A 15,470-nucleotide genomic window follows, 5' to 3' on the forward strand; every position below is an offset into this window, starting at 1 on the left:
TAACAAAGTTACCTGTTACCAGAAACCCATAAGGGTTGAAACGTGTAACGGCCCCTTGTGTGCTGGGAAACAAGCTTCTGAATATTCAATTTGCTAAGTACCATATTTGGAACAACAAGAGCGAGGGGTTTCCAAATATAGTACTTAGTACTGAAACATTCAACCAATAAGTTCGCACTGAGTATTCGGAAGCTGTGAACGCGCGTTACACGTTTCAACCCTTATGGGTTTCTGCTGTTACCAGTTACCTGTCAGTTACTACAAGTTACCAGCATTTCAGGCCCGGTGCTTACGATGGTGCAAAGTTGTACAGTCGAAACATGATTATCTGGACTTGCTTCCCTGGTCCCAGTTTTTCATGGATATTAATTTGTCACATTTTATGATCCGCAGCAAAACATTTTTCCTGCAAATTATGAGATGAAGGTCTGGTTCGAACTGAAATTTTTCGCTTCAAAACACAAGTCCATACTCGTTTCGTGCTCACATGTGCCATTACTAATGCAGTGCATATCATTAAGCTCAGATTTGCTCCGTTGCTAAGTGAAATTTCATGCTCCATTAGCTCAATCAGCGTGGTTTGAAGAACACGAGGTAGATTCGCGTCAAAACAAATTCATCATTTCCACAAAGCATAAGCGATTAGAGAAAGGAACCGATTTGTCAACTGAGTATGGCAGCAGATCTCCGATATCTGCAAAGCAAGGATAAAATCATGAAGTTCGCCGACAACTTGGAGAGCGATGAAGAACTAAAACGAAAATCATTGAAAGTGACACACAATTGACAGAAGGTAAAAATGTGTTAATTAGCCTAACTAACCTCTTTTAACAGCCCTAATAATGTACATGAAAAAAATGACTCAACTCTGATTGGCTGAGTGCAGTGCAGTTCAATTGTAACAGTGCAAATTACACATCGAAATTATGGATTATGATTGGCTGGTAAACATTAGGGTTTGGTCAGAACCAATGAAATATTTACTCGGGATACCTAAAGGTAACCTAACAGAATTAGGACGCGGGGATTTCATTGGTTAAAAGCTATGCGCGATAACCCCTAGGGAGAGGTTATAATTGAAAATATAAACATCTTCCAGATGCAAGCAAACTTGTGAGCACACGAACCTAATATCTCGCAAAGGGTAAACACGACGAACACAAAGGCGGATGAAAGGATCCGAAATAAGAAATTTCTACACCCCAGTGATATTGGGATAATCAGACTGAAACGTTAAATTGTTGCAAATTCCACGTTATCTCTATCTTTGCTAATTGGTATTGTAGCCATACGTGTCAAAATAAATTGAGTTATTGGGAAATTACTCGGAATACCTGAAAGGTATGGGTTGACTCTGTTCGGTGCCGCAAAATGGACAATAGAATTTCCTTGAATAAAAGCAATTCACTTGATCCCTTGGTGCCAAACATTTCACCTCCCTCTATAACGAAACTACGTTTTTCAACAACAACAACAAAATCACAGATGTGGTGTCGAGTGTCGTTGGAGGGGATTTCTGCGCGCACGAGGCTTCAAACAGCCTCAATTCTTACAGAGTTTATGAAAATCCGGATTTATAGCATGCGGTGTTGACAACATGATGAAATCGTCAGTACACAACTCCCAGCAGCAGTGTGTTGGAAATGCCTGAAATTTCTTTTTCTTTCAGCTGTTCTTTGTACGAGCATCATCCGAGGATGTCAATTTTTTAATTGTTTCACGGTCTTCATGTTTATGTAGCTACCTACAGAGGGATGTCACCGCACTATTCACAATACTGTTAATTTCGAAACTATACAGCCGCTTCAGTGCCAGTGTAGCTGGTAAGAGGAGGGCTAAATTTGACATAGTCACATCAATGACAAGAATGGTTTTCGCAAGTTTTCTCTCTCGCTACGGTAAGTGTTTTACTCTCCCTTGGCTCACTGGTTTCACTTTGTATGTCACCCCTGCATTTCGTACATTCACGTTATTTCCGATCCGACAGCCTGTACCAAATCAAACTACTTTTTTTGTTTGGTGACATTGATTTTATTGCAAATTTTGCAAATACTAAGTGATGTTCACCAACACATTATCCGTTGTCGTGAGCCCGCCAGATTTCAATTGCTGCAGAAGAATTTACTTCTTTTGTTCTGTACTTAAACAAATCTGAACATCGCTTTAGCCTATTCAATCCTTGTAGTTTGTTTCCAACTCTTCCAGAATGTATCGCCCTACTGCGCAACATGGTATTCCGAGTAAACGCTTTGAAGAGCGTCTTGTTTTTGTTTTCGAATCATGTGATTCCCTGTACAAATTCTTTCAATTTTACGCAAGTTAATGAGGCTAGATAGGCTAATTAACATAAAGACAAAACAATTTGTCGACGGCCATTTTTGTATTCGGTCACATGAACGGCTTGATAAAGCCCTCTGCGCATGGTTTATTCAGCTAAGATCAGTTTTGTTTGTAAAATACTCATATTGTCGATGATTATCCGGACTATTCAGCCCAGGGAAACTAAAAATAGACAAGGGAGACACGAGAAACGTCGTTTTAGTTATGTAATTAAGTTTTTTGTGCGATAAATGCGATTACTTATGCTGATTAATTAAGGACGGTGCCTACTAATTCAAATGTATTTTTGCGCGGTTTTATGAATATGCGGGAAAAGCAGATCTCAACAAGTGTTATTAAAATCCAAAAAGAAAATTGGGGTAACCACGCATTTTTCATAGATAATTAATCAAGAATAAAATACAAAGCAATGTATGCCATTCCTTTTCAAATTAAAGCTTAATTATCTCTGAAAAATACATGGTTACCCCCAATTTTCTTTTTGGATACCAAGAGCACTTGCTAAGTTCTTCTTTCTCCGCATAAATATAAACCGCGCAAAAATATCCCTGCATTAGTAAGCACTACCGAAAGAAAATCCGAGTATCTGGAGATGCGCAATAACAATAGTAGGCACCGTCTTAACTCTCTTGCGTAAATAGGTCATCCCTTAGCCGTATCTGCTTTTACGGTCCTTGAGTTGACGGTTGAGCGACGCAAAGAACGCGCAACACTCGGCACAGTGAAATCTTTCCCCTTTCGCGTGCTGTCTACAACCAGCATGATAAGAAACAAAAGTAATTAAAGTGCCCCTGTGATCAAAAAAACCACTTCCTTTTTTCCTTCAGATTTTGAAAGTGTGTTTGCTTAACACCTGACTGGCAAAATTTTGAGCTTCGATTTTTATCCAAAGGCCGTTTACTTTGAGTGTAAGTTTTGGATTTCACGGTGCGCCATTACTCACGTTCAAAACTGACCGATTGGACCTCAGACGGTTGGATCCAGGGAAAAGTGACGTCAGAGGCTCACTAACTTAAAATTTCAGCGTGTGAACGCAGCTTATTATATATGGAAAGCGTGAGTTTAAAAGTCTGAAAGCCCAAAACCCCCGTGCTGCATATTAATTCTGCGGCGTACACACGTATTGCATTCTTAAACTAGTGAGCCTTTGACGTCATTTTCTCCTCGATCCAGCTCTCTCAAGAACATAATGTTAGTAATGGCGGACCATTAAATAGGAAAATTACCGTTAAAATAAAGAGGTGTCTTTTTGAAATCAAAGCTTAAAACGTGGGTCACTTAGTGTTTTGTTAACATAGTTTTGAAATCCAAAGAAAATTATGAATTGATTTTTTGGTCACAGGGGCACTTTAAAGTACTTGCTCCATGGTGTTATTCTGTCAGGCGCCATGAGAAATGATATTGTATAAGTTTCAAATTTATGCCAACCAACAATGCCAGGAGCCTATGATTAAGCCTCCCTATGCACTGCATCCTTGAGTCAACGTTTGCGCGAATCTTTCTATTTTTAGAACTAACCCTTCAGCTGTAGACTCACATTTACATCGATTTACCTCATTTTGCACAATTTGCGTACATTGTTTTCAAGTTTTGTCTTCGTTTGACAATAACCTCATTCTGATTGGCCATCCTAAACAGTGCCTCTTCCCAAGCCTACCTTGGTCATTTTAAACAAAACACGACCGCCTCAGAGAAGCGGGCCGCTCGACTGATTTGAAGGGACTGCTCCCAGTCTATCATCGGGAAGATGAACAAAAAGGGAAACATTGGTATATAAGCATCTCATTGTGCTGTATGGCGTTGATTTCCTGAAAAATGATACACTTACTAAATATTTTTATTCTTTGGATACTGTTTGATTCCTCACAAATAGATGGTTTTCACAGTGACGTCATGACATTGTAAAATCAAAATCAGGAGGTCTTCTGTATTTTTATTTATATCAGGTTGAAGATAATAAACCTTTTTATAAGTTATCAGTTCCATAAAGCTTTTGTTTTTGAACATACAGCATTTTGACTTCTGAATTGTCACTTTCCATGACTCCATATAGTGAAGATAACATTGGCATCACCTATTGTCATTATGGGCACGTAAAGTTGATTTGTCATGCTCAGCATAGAAATTTCATTTGACATGCCCAGCATGTAAAGTTGATTACATGCCCGGCATGAAACTCGCTTTTACATGCCCGGTAAGAAACACATAACTTGACATGCCCAGCATAAAAACGTGATCCCTTAATTTGGGAATCCTTGTGCGAGGTGCAAGGCACCTAAAGCACGAGGGAGAGGATTCAAATAGATATAATTATATTTATTTGTTTTGTTTTTTTCTCCACCTTCTCAGTGGTCCGGAATTTTAAGCCCTTGAACATGATGGGCTCCAGTAGTCCATAAAACCCTTTGAGCCTCCTTAAGGATGCTTTAAAGGGTTTTTAGCTGAGCGCACCTGCGTAAACCACACACGCAATTCTACAAGCTGCTCGCGTCAGCTCATGATTCAAAATGGGTCACCAGAAATAAACAAATACCACTAATTTCGCTCACATTTCTTCTGATTCCTATACAACAGTATAAATAGACATCTCCTATTCCCCGAAAATAAGAAAATTGTACACACACGGTTTAATGGTCACTTAAATCCTTTTTTGTTGGCCTGTAGCTCACTTGTGCGTGCGCTCGAATGAGCGGATGACGCATGCGTTAATGCCGATCTTGTAACCCCCTCATTTTTGCTGATTTTGCAACTTAAATCGTTTATATCTCTGCTTTCAGACGGTGAAGTTTTTTCATTTTTTGCATGTTAGCTTAAATCAATTTAAAATTCTGTAGGTGAAAACAAACTTAGACACATTTCAAAAAGTTATTTTTCTGAAAAACTGATAAAACGGAAAATATGTTAGAGATTATTTCTAACATTATCTGGTAATGCTGAATGGGAAGATTTCACCGTCCCGTTTTTAAAAAAAAAAGACAATACCGGTATATCTTGATTTTAAGGCTCAAAAGAAATGCCTTCTATCGTTGCCATGGTAACGTTATTTTGGAAGAAAATGTGATGTGAGAAATCTATGCGTCCAAACCGGCCTAAACCGGCCAGACTTAGTATTTTACTCTTTGTAACGCCAGACGATTTTACTCGTCAATGAGAAACCCCTAGGAGTCAATGGGTTAATACCCTAGCCAAATTTTGTCTTGATAAGATTAACCTAACTGTATCTAAGGACAGAATATGTTTCTTTGTTTGAAGGAGGAGAAACTATCTCGAGCCTCCTTAAGGTGATTCCCTGGTTTTCCATTGCGAAACGGCCGACTGCACATAATTTCTTGCATCATTGGTATGTGCATGAGCTCGCGCACATTGATAAAACGGCGGATTTACACTGACGCCAAGCTTAATCTGTCAAGGAAGGACTATTTTCTCCTGAATGAGCATGGTGACCCCCTCTTTTTAATGGTGTTATGTACTCGTAATACAATGTAGATACACAGAAAACATATTTTAAGGAGAAATTAAAAAAAGTTGAAAAGTAGAAGTTGTAATAATGATACATAAATGATGTAAAAACTGCATTTGGAGTCATGCAGACACCGAGTGTGAGGTGATCTTGTAGCGGTCCAATTTGCTTACCGGCACTTTTTTTGCAAGATCAAGCAATTTGAAATCACTTTACTGAAAGATTTTGGCCCAAACAAACAAGTAGGCTCAAGTTTTCAGTAATACATGTATTCAGTAGCTTTTGCTATATAACTACAATTTTTTCCGGTTGATCAAGTTTCGAAGGCTTCTTAAGAAATTCGGTAAAAAACACTTTTAAATTTAATAAGTATAAAGGGCATGCAGTGCGAAAACAAGCACAGTGACCCCATCTTTTTACTGCATTTTTTTAATATCCTGTGCACGAATATCGATTGTGTGAAGTTTGACAGAAATCTGGATAGTACGTCATTTTCAAGGGAATTACCTCGAAAGGGCTTTTAACTGTACGCGCACGTACCCTTCACACGCCATAACTAAGAAACATGCATCAGGTGAATGAATGAAGTTTCTATCAAAAGCAGAGCGCAACTCACCGGAAGTGAAAATCGGCATAAAATCGCGCGCACCGGAAATACAACCTGCAGAAAAAAATTTCTTTGTCTCGAAATGTTGCTCGGTGACCTATCTTGATTCTTTGCATGCACCTATCATTCACAACGGCACTTCAAATAAAAAAGTTTCAGGAAAAGTTATCGAGCACAATTTTCTGTAAACTATAAAAACACCTTTTTCGATGTACCTTAATTCTACTAGATAACTTTTCGTCATACTCGCAAAAGAGTTAAAGAATTTATGGAGCTTTCCTACAAAGAAATAAAAACGGTAGGTCACCGACTTAGGTTTTCAGATAATTTTCAAAAACTGAAATTTAGAGGGCCTTTTTGTGGACATGGCGTGTTCCCATGGTAACCGATATGACGTCATAAGTGCCCTTAAAGTATTATCCAACAATAGAGTTGCAGATAGTTGTAAAATTCATTAATAATTCATGAGGGTGCAAACCAATCCCAGCACAGTATTCAGATCACATGTACACAACTGTAAACCCCAATAAAAATCAACTGAATTATTAAACAGTAGAATTAACTTTTGATACAAACTCCTGCTCAGCTAATTAGTATTTAGTAACTTTTGATACAGATCTCTACTGATTAAAATAACAATACTGATAAAATATTCGCGTCCGATCTGTATGGACGTTTACAATGGCTCGCCTATCGGCTCGCCATTGTAAACGCCCATACAGATCTCTCCCGCTCATATTTTATCTACTACTTATAGTTTGCCTACACTATGAAATATCTTTCTTTGGTATCTTTGTTCGTTTCACAAACACTATGGCAACGAAAAACCCTTTTGAGCCTCCTGGAATGCAAACTCCTTCCACAATTACCACTCTTACCTAGGTAGATGAAAACGCTTCATCAATGTTGCCCACTCTATCTCTCTATCTCTATATCTCTTCGTGCCATAAGGCACATAAGGCTTTGACATTCTCTTTCCATCCACTTCGGTTTGCTGCTAAAGCTTTGACATTCGTCCATGATTGCCACCCAGCTACTCGTCTTTCGTCTTCAACCATTCTCCTCCATGTTGTTTTTGGTCGACCTGGTCTCCTCCTCCCCTCTGGCCTCCACTCCAATGCTGTAACACAGTGCTCCTCTCTGTTCTTCCTCAATATATGCCCGATCCAATTCCATCTTCGGCGTCTGATCTCATCACTCGTTCTGTTCACTCCTGTGGTCTCCTGGATTTGTTGGTGCGAGATGGTCCGTGGCCATCTTATTCTCGGTATGCGTTTCATGCATTTCTATTGGAAAGCGTCCAGCTTCTTTGCTTCTGTTTTCGTGAGTTTCCAAGCTTCGCAGCCATACATCAAAACTGCTCTGACAATTGTTTTGAACAATTGAACTTTCGTCTTCCTGCTAATTTCGTTACAGTCCCAAATTCTTCGCAACCTGTAGAAAGTTTGTCTGGCTTTACTTAGTCTCTGTTGTATGTCTTTGGTCGCCCAGCCTTCTTTATCCAGCAGTGCACCTAGGTACAAAAACTCCTCAACGTCATCTACCTGCTCGTCATTTTATTCTTTGGTCGTTTCTGGCATTTGGTTTTATTTCTTTGGTCGTTTCTAGCATTGATTCGCATAACTTTTGACTTCTTCGCGTTAATCTTAAGTCCTACTCTGGCAGCTTCATCGACAAGCCTATGGGTCTTATCTTCTATGTCAACACATCTAGATGACAATAAGGCAATGTCGTCTGCAAAGTCAAGATCTTTTAAGACCGAGGTGAGCTTCCATCGTATGCCAGTTCTCCTACCCTCTGTAGTTCTGTTCATGACCCAGTCAATTGATAGTAAGAAAAGAAAACCTGACATGGTGCACCCTTGTTTTACTCCAGACTGAACTTGAAACCATTCTGTTGTTTCACCTTCTTCCACGACTGCGCATTCAAAGTTGCTGTACATTGCTTTTATCAGACAGATAAGCTCTTCTGGGGTTCCATATACCGACGTGATGTTCCATAGGCTTTCGCGATGTATAGAATCAAATGCTTTCTCAAAGTCTATGAAATGTGTGTACAGAGTTGCATTCCATTCATTGACTTGCTCCAGTATATTCCTGAGAGTAAAAATCTGTTCGATGGTACTTCTGTTCTCTCGGAACCCTGCTTGCTCCTTCCTCAAGATGTTGTCAACTCCTTTTTTAATTCTACTTATCAACACTCTGCCAAAGATCTTACTTATGACTGGTAAAAGTGTGATACCCCTCCAGTTCGTACACTCACGTAACTTACCCTTCTTGGGTACCTTTACTATTAGTCCTTTGCTCCAGCTTTTTGATGCTACACCCTCTTCTTTCACTTTGTTGAACAACTTTGTCAACTCCTTTGCTCTCTCTTCCAAATCTGTCTTTTGAAGCTCTACAACTACGCTATCACTTCCCACTTTTCGTTTATTTTATAGCATTTTTCACCTCTGTTGGTTGGAATGCTCCGATGTCGAACTCTCTGTCATTTTGCCTTGTTTCAATTTCATGTGGCTCTATAGGCATGACAGGTGGTTCTTTGTTTAGTACTGTGTCAAAGTGTTGTTTCCAGATCTTCAGTCTTTCATTCTGTTCGTTTGTTGGTTTTCCATTTTTATCATTGACTACTGTACTTGTTCTTTTCTTCTCACCTGTCAAAGTCTTCACTATACGATGTAGTTCCCCTGCTCTCCCGTTTTCTGCTGCTCTTTCAGCAATATCTGTCATCTCATTCATCCAATACCTCTTATCTTCACGAGCACTTCGTTTAACTTCTTGGTCTTTTCCTTTGTACTCTTCTTTTATTCTTTTCTTGACTCTTTCTGAACGTGTACTTTCTAACTTCAACTTTAGTTGCCTCCTTTCCTCTACTTTCTTTCACGTCCCGTCGCGCAACCAAGGTTTGCTGGTTCTCTTTGCTATACCTAGTACATCTTTAGCTGCACCAACATATATACTCTCCATCCTGTTGTTCAAGTGGTCGGCATTTTCTTCATCCAACTATGCAATGTTGCCCACACTTAACCAAAAATTGAAACATTTCAGTTGCTTAAGCTCATGATTTATAACTAAAAGATGTTATTAGGTAAGTATTACGTGTATTAGAACTTACTGTTCTGGGATTTATCCTTTCTTTTAGAACTTTCTTTACAGGCCACTGCCCTTTCAATGCAGCACACTTCTTCTCGATTTCAACCAGTTTTCACTTGGGATCCAGATATGGACCCGAATAAACCTGAAAATGGGAAAGGTCTATAGGAACATGAGCCCTCCCAACAAATGTGTCCCTAGTATATTAATGTCATTGTTTTGAAAGGGTCAGGAGGTGCATGCACGTACCTAGTATATTAATGCTATTGTTTTTAAAGGGCCGGAGGCTGTGTCCTGTCTGTGGTAGTAATCTTGAATAACTGGCATCATTAAAAACTGGATCATTGGATAATGCAATTCGAGAGTTTTGATTTGGCTAAGCCATCACGGGTTATGAGCCATTATACCATGATCTTTTTATTTTTATTGTAGTCTAGTTTTCTATATTTTGGGGTCGTTTTTAATAAAACAATTATTCCACTCGCGCTTGTTGGATATGAGATGATTATAGCCAACTCAGCGCTATGTGCCTCGCTGGCTATCTATCATCTCATATCCAACGCGCGCTCATGGAATAATAATTGTTAATTTTCATTCTTAGAGATGAGATAAAACAGGAGTCCACGAGTAGGAGCAGGTCCAAATCTTGACAGAGTCATGACAAACTATCACGTTGTTTCCTTCCACATGTACATTCTTATGGAACCAAACATGATGCACACTTCCAAAATCATGCACTTTCCTCAGAGAGGGTGCTAAAAAAGAACTGACGTCCCACACACATGGTACTTGATGGGCATCTGTGATAAACAGAACATACTTCAGCACATTTGGAAGTTCTATCAGTGCAAAATAGATACATGTACTGCACCAATGAGGAACGGTTAACATCAATATATATATTCAGTTTGATAAAACCTGCTATAACATCTTTTTGTACCAATTTATAAATAATTTTTATTATTATCAAAAAAGGCATGAAAAATGTCATTTATAATAAATTCAGTTTCTGATTACAGCAAATGGCACCATATACTACTGAGGGTAACCATATCTGCTGTCCTAAATCTCTCATTGGCATTTTCAAACATTCTATATGCCTTGGATTTTTAAACTGCCATATCAGTAGTACACATGAGTATTACAGAACATTTCATTTAAGGACGGTGCCTACTAATTCAAAGGTATTTTTGCCCCAATTTATGATTATGCAAGAAAGGTAGATCTTCGCAAGTGTTATTGAAATCCAAAAAGAAAATTGGGGGTTACCATGCATTTTTCAAAGATAATTCATGAACAATATTTGTATAAAGCTCTAAACTACAAAGCAATGTATGGTGTCCTTTCTCAAATTGAAGCTCAGTTATCTCTAAGGAATGCATGGTTACCCCCAGTTTTCTTTTTGGATACCAAGAGTACTTACTAAGAAGATCTACTTTCTCTGCATAGTTTCAAACCACGCAAAAATATCACTGCATTAGTAAGCATCACCGACAGGAAATCCGAGTATCTCGAGATGAGCAAAACGTATGCGCAATAACAATAGTAGGCACCGTCCTTAGGCACTTTTACTCACATATTCATCATTGGAGTCTGAGAGACAAGATGGTTTTGATTTGCCATAGAGTCCTTACAATTCCTTCCACAAGAATAATCCAACTTGCAGGATAACTAAACTAATCATAAAAATTACAATTTCCTTGATTCTGATTGGTTAAAAAAAACTCCTATTTTTCACTAATTCACTTGCCAAGTTGTAATCAAACAGTTTGGTATTGGACAGTTCAATAAGCCAACCACATTAAGTTGCAATTTAAGTCAACCAATCACAACATTGGTATCAATTACCATGGAAAAATTGTACAGTGTAAATTGGGGCTTTCTTTCTTTTTTTCTTTCTTTCAGAGTGACATTAAACAATTTATGCCTCCTTTGTCAGTATTTTAATGCAAATTTTACCTTTTTTAATTAACTTGGCTCTTCTTCTTTTCTTGGAAATTGTAATTATTTTTATGATTAATTAGAGGTAAGAGGACTTTATGTCATCCAATTCGGTCTGTAGTCATACTTGTGATAAACAAATTGGACTCCTGCTGCACAGTTGCCTGAGTATGATTACAGACCGAATTGGACTCCACTCAGTCCCATTACCATTAGTAATGTTTCTCTAAAGACCATTAATTTTATTTGTCCACATCAAAGAGAAACTGTGGCCTTTTCAGAATGCATTAGTGTCTGTGATGTTCATACTGTAGATCCATAGCACAAAAATAATTCAATCAATTGCATTTCATGTATTTTTGAACATTGGCAAAGATTAACTTGCCTGTCAATGTTTCCATGAGTGTGGTGTACTAACAGTGTATTTCCAAAAACCTGCAACAGTATCAGTGCAAACACAGTTCAGAAGCTATTTTAATAATAACATTATTATTATTATTATTATTATTATTATTATTATTATTATTATTGCTATGTAACATCACAGGCCTAAAAGGTGCTCCTGGCCTGGTCAATTATTTCCCTTGAGAGCGAGTAACAACAAGTTCCTAAAGTTCCCAAAGGAGTCCTCTTCTGATTCACTAAAGGGACAAAACATTTCTTAGGAGTCTAGCCATTCCCAACAGAGCACTTTTCTGGATCACTTCAAGTCTGATGGTGGTGCCAAGCTTTTCGGTGTGTTTGTCAAACTTATCAGATACAGCCCCTAATGTTCCAATCACAACTGGCACTACAGTCACTTTCTTCAGCTTCCACAACTTTCTTATTTCTTCCCTAAGAAAGTTGGTACTTCCCTATTTTCTCCAGTTCTTTGTCTTTTACTTGCCCATCCCCTGGAACGGCGACGTCAATGATCATGGCCTCCTTTGCTTGCTTATTAACAAAGACAATGTCCAGTCTTCAAGCTTCAACTATCCTGTCACACTGTACTGTACTAAAGCTTCCTCTAGGGCACTGCAGATCAATGCTTCTGTTCACCCTTTGGGGTCTCCCTTCTGCATTCACCACCATGTTTTATCCCAGTTCACTCCTGTCAAGTTTCTAACATACTGCCCATGCATTTGCTTCCCTTTCCATTTGTTTTCTGTTTCCAGCTTTGCACTCCTCTTATACTCTTTCAGTTCCTTTGCCTCAAATTCCATCTTCTTTGTTCCTATCTCTCCCACTTTCCTTAACAACACCTTATTACATCTCCCTACATACCAACCCAGACTGTTTTCTTCCCCCCGGACACAAGCTTCGCAACTAATAAGCCTTCTGCCCCATCTCTTCCTTGGTACGTATATCTTTGCAGTGTCGCTCTTTGGGTGTAGCTCCTTATTCATTGTCATCACTTTCCTGGTCTTTCTATCCATGCTTTGCAGCTCCTCCTCCATACCGTTATATTATTATTATAATATCATGGGTGACAAATTACTCCTTACTTTAGGCACGAAATTTCAGCATTAATTTATAATTTCACATGTGAAATTACAAAATTGCCATGGTAACATCTCTTGTATCTCGATCAGAGCCATGATGGCGTCTAGATTTTAGACAGTGACCATTAAAGAAGTTACGAAATTAAAAGAAGCGGCAGAAAATTTAAATATGTGAAAGAGCACAATTAACTGGGTGAGAGTTTTTGAGAAGTGGTGTGACAAAAATAGCGTTGAGAAAAACCTGGAGATGATTCTTCCCGAGCAGTTGGATAAAGTACTCGAGCGATTTTACAATTACGGTTGTGAGCGTAATTTGTCACCCACGACATTAAAAGGTAATCAAATGGTTTTCTCGTGAAATTAGGAAATCATTTCACTTCCGTTTTGTGAAACTTCTGATAATTATCAGAATTTTGACAAAAGGCGCGTGAAATTATTTCCTAATTTCACTAGTTGCCATTTAATTACCTCTTACCTATCCTCCGCGTGCCAGGTTGCACATAGGGCCTCCACAGAAGCTTTCCATATCTGTCTGTCTACCGCCACGCCCCGCACCTCTTCCCACGTTCCCCATCGTCCTTCTTTCATCTCCCTCTCAACGGTCCTTCTCCACGTTGTCTTTGGTCTCCCCCTCTTTCTTTTTCCCTCCAGTCTCCAATTTAACGCCGTCCTTGTATCGCTCGCTCTGTCCTGCCTTAGAGTCGCCATTTGATAACACATACTTATTTAATGTATTATTAAATCACTATTTTAATGTATTATTATTATTATTATTTAATAGCAACAGTAAATATTTATTATTATGAGGCCCTTGGCAAAATCTGGATCGGACCGGATCCGATTGGACCAGATTGAATTGGATCGGATCAGATCGGACTGACAAACCTCGGACCGGATCAATAACATGCTCAAATTCTGTGCCTTTCTCTCTTGTGTAGTCGTCTCCTCATTTATTGAAACTCGTCGAAACGTTTTTTTTTTCCAAAGATGATTACAGATTCCAAAGTGGAATTATGAAAGATAAGATGTTACGAATTGAAATCAATAAGCGAATTGACTGCATACACAATGGTCTTCTTTTTCAAACTGACGACAATTCTTTACTTTACCCCAGTCCCTTCTAATTGCACAATAGCCTGATTTAGCAACAGAACAGGAATGTCAGTTCACGATGGCGCGCGAAGCAAAGATATCCATATCAGGCCATATTAGCCAAGTAGAATCCCAACTATTCTGCGGGCTCTCCTTTCATTAACTGACGTTCCCTTTCTATTGCCAAATCAGGCTATTGTGCAATTGTCAGGGATTGGGGTAAGGTAAAATATTGTTGTCAGTTTTCACGTTTGAAGAAGAAGACCGTCGCGCAGGCAGTCAATTCGCTTATTGATGTCAATTCCTCACATTGTATCTTTCATAATTCCACTTTGGAATCTGTAATCAACTCTGGAAAAAAAAAACATTTTGACGAGTCTCAATAAAAGAGGAGACAACTACACAAGAGAGAAAGGCACAGAATTTGACTTTTCCTGTCTTCAGCACGGTGTCTGGTGACCGTCTGCTTTTGGCGGGGATTTTGTTATTGATCCGGTCCGTGTTTTGTCAATCCAATCTGATCCGGGCTGATCCGGTCCGATCCCGGTCCGATCCGGTCGGATCCTGGTTTTGCCAATGGCTTTATTATGACAGCGCCGTCACAAATAGTGATCATGTCTCTGTGTCTTAAAACTGCATGTATGGGATTGACAAAAAAAACCTTTCTGATCCAACATAGTACACAGGATCACAAGAAATGAAGCTGAGTCTTGCCACATTGCAAACAACAAGTTTGAATGGCTAGACCACAGAAATTCCTTGTCATCCTATAAGTTGAGAAATAATGAGAACAGAAACAAGCAGATACACCTGTAAGTGTTGGTGTTTAAATGGAGATAGCCTTTTCAACAGTCAGAGCTACTTGAATTGAATTTACTTAAATTGCTACAATCATGATAAAAAGAAATCACTTCCTTTTTGCTTTAGATTTTGAAAGGGTGTTGGCTCAACACCTGACATTTCAGGGCTTCCTTGTAAAGCCTCGATTTATCACAGAAAAACTTACACTGGGCTTCTTACCAATTTTGTCTTTTAAAGTGAAGAATTTTTTCAGCTTCAAAGATCCCATACCAGATGATTTAAAAGTCCTGTGCGGGATGTGATTCCTGTTACATTGGTGAGACGTCATGCCATTTTTCATCTACAGGAAGCGTCATGGAACATCTGCTGACTGACAAGAATTCTCATCTACAAAAACACCTAATTGCCTCACCTGACTGTAAACAAACATGCATTCCTAGTTGTCTTACGATCATAGACTCAGCTAGAGACGTTTATAGTCTTAATTGAAAGAAGGTACTGTATCTATATTTCACGTTTTAAGGCAGAGCTAAATGTGCAGTTACAGCATAGTTAATAATTTTTGTTTTTTGTAAGCAACCTGTTTAACACTTGTGCACGCACACATGTTATGATACGTTATGTTCTGTGACTTTGTGTTATCTTTTCAAAATATA

At 38.8% G+C, this 15,470-nt stretch overlaps 1 long non-coding RNA gene across 3 annotated transcripts in view; it reads right to left on the bottom strand.

Annotated features, from left to right (window-relative positions):
• Positions 1 to 1,516: 1,516 nt before the first annotated feature.
• The window catches only part of LOC137980108 (uncharacterized), a 14,470-nt gene continuing 516 nt past the window's right edge, over positions 1,517 to 15,470 (bottom strand). Inside the window, exons 2-5 of one of the 3 annotated variants that reach the window (XR_011118449.1) lie at positions 15,020 to 15,184; positions 11,826 to 11,875; positions 9,522 to 9,644; positions 1,517 to 9,428 (exon numbers count right to left, since the gene is read on the bottom strand). This is a non-coding gene — a long non-coding RNA (uncharacterized lncRNA). Of the gene's footprint in view, positions 9,429 to 9,521; positions 9,662 to 11,825; positions 11,876 to 15,019; positions 15,185 to 15,470 lie in introns of all 3 variants that reach the window. The other 2 variants (XR_011118448.1, XR_011118447.1) reach the window with 2 other exon arrangements.

The sequence above is a fragment of the Montipora foliosa genome, chromosome 12 (assembly GCF_036669935.1).
Source record: "Montipora foliosa isolate CH-2021 chromosome 12, ASM3666993v2, whole genome shotgun sequence".
In the NCBI taxonomy this organism is placed as follows: Eukaryota; Metazoa; Cnidaria; class Anthozoa; order Scleractinia; family Acroporidae; genus Montipora; species Montipora foliosa.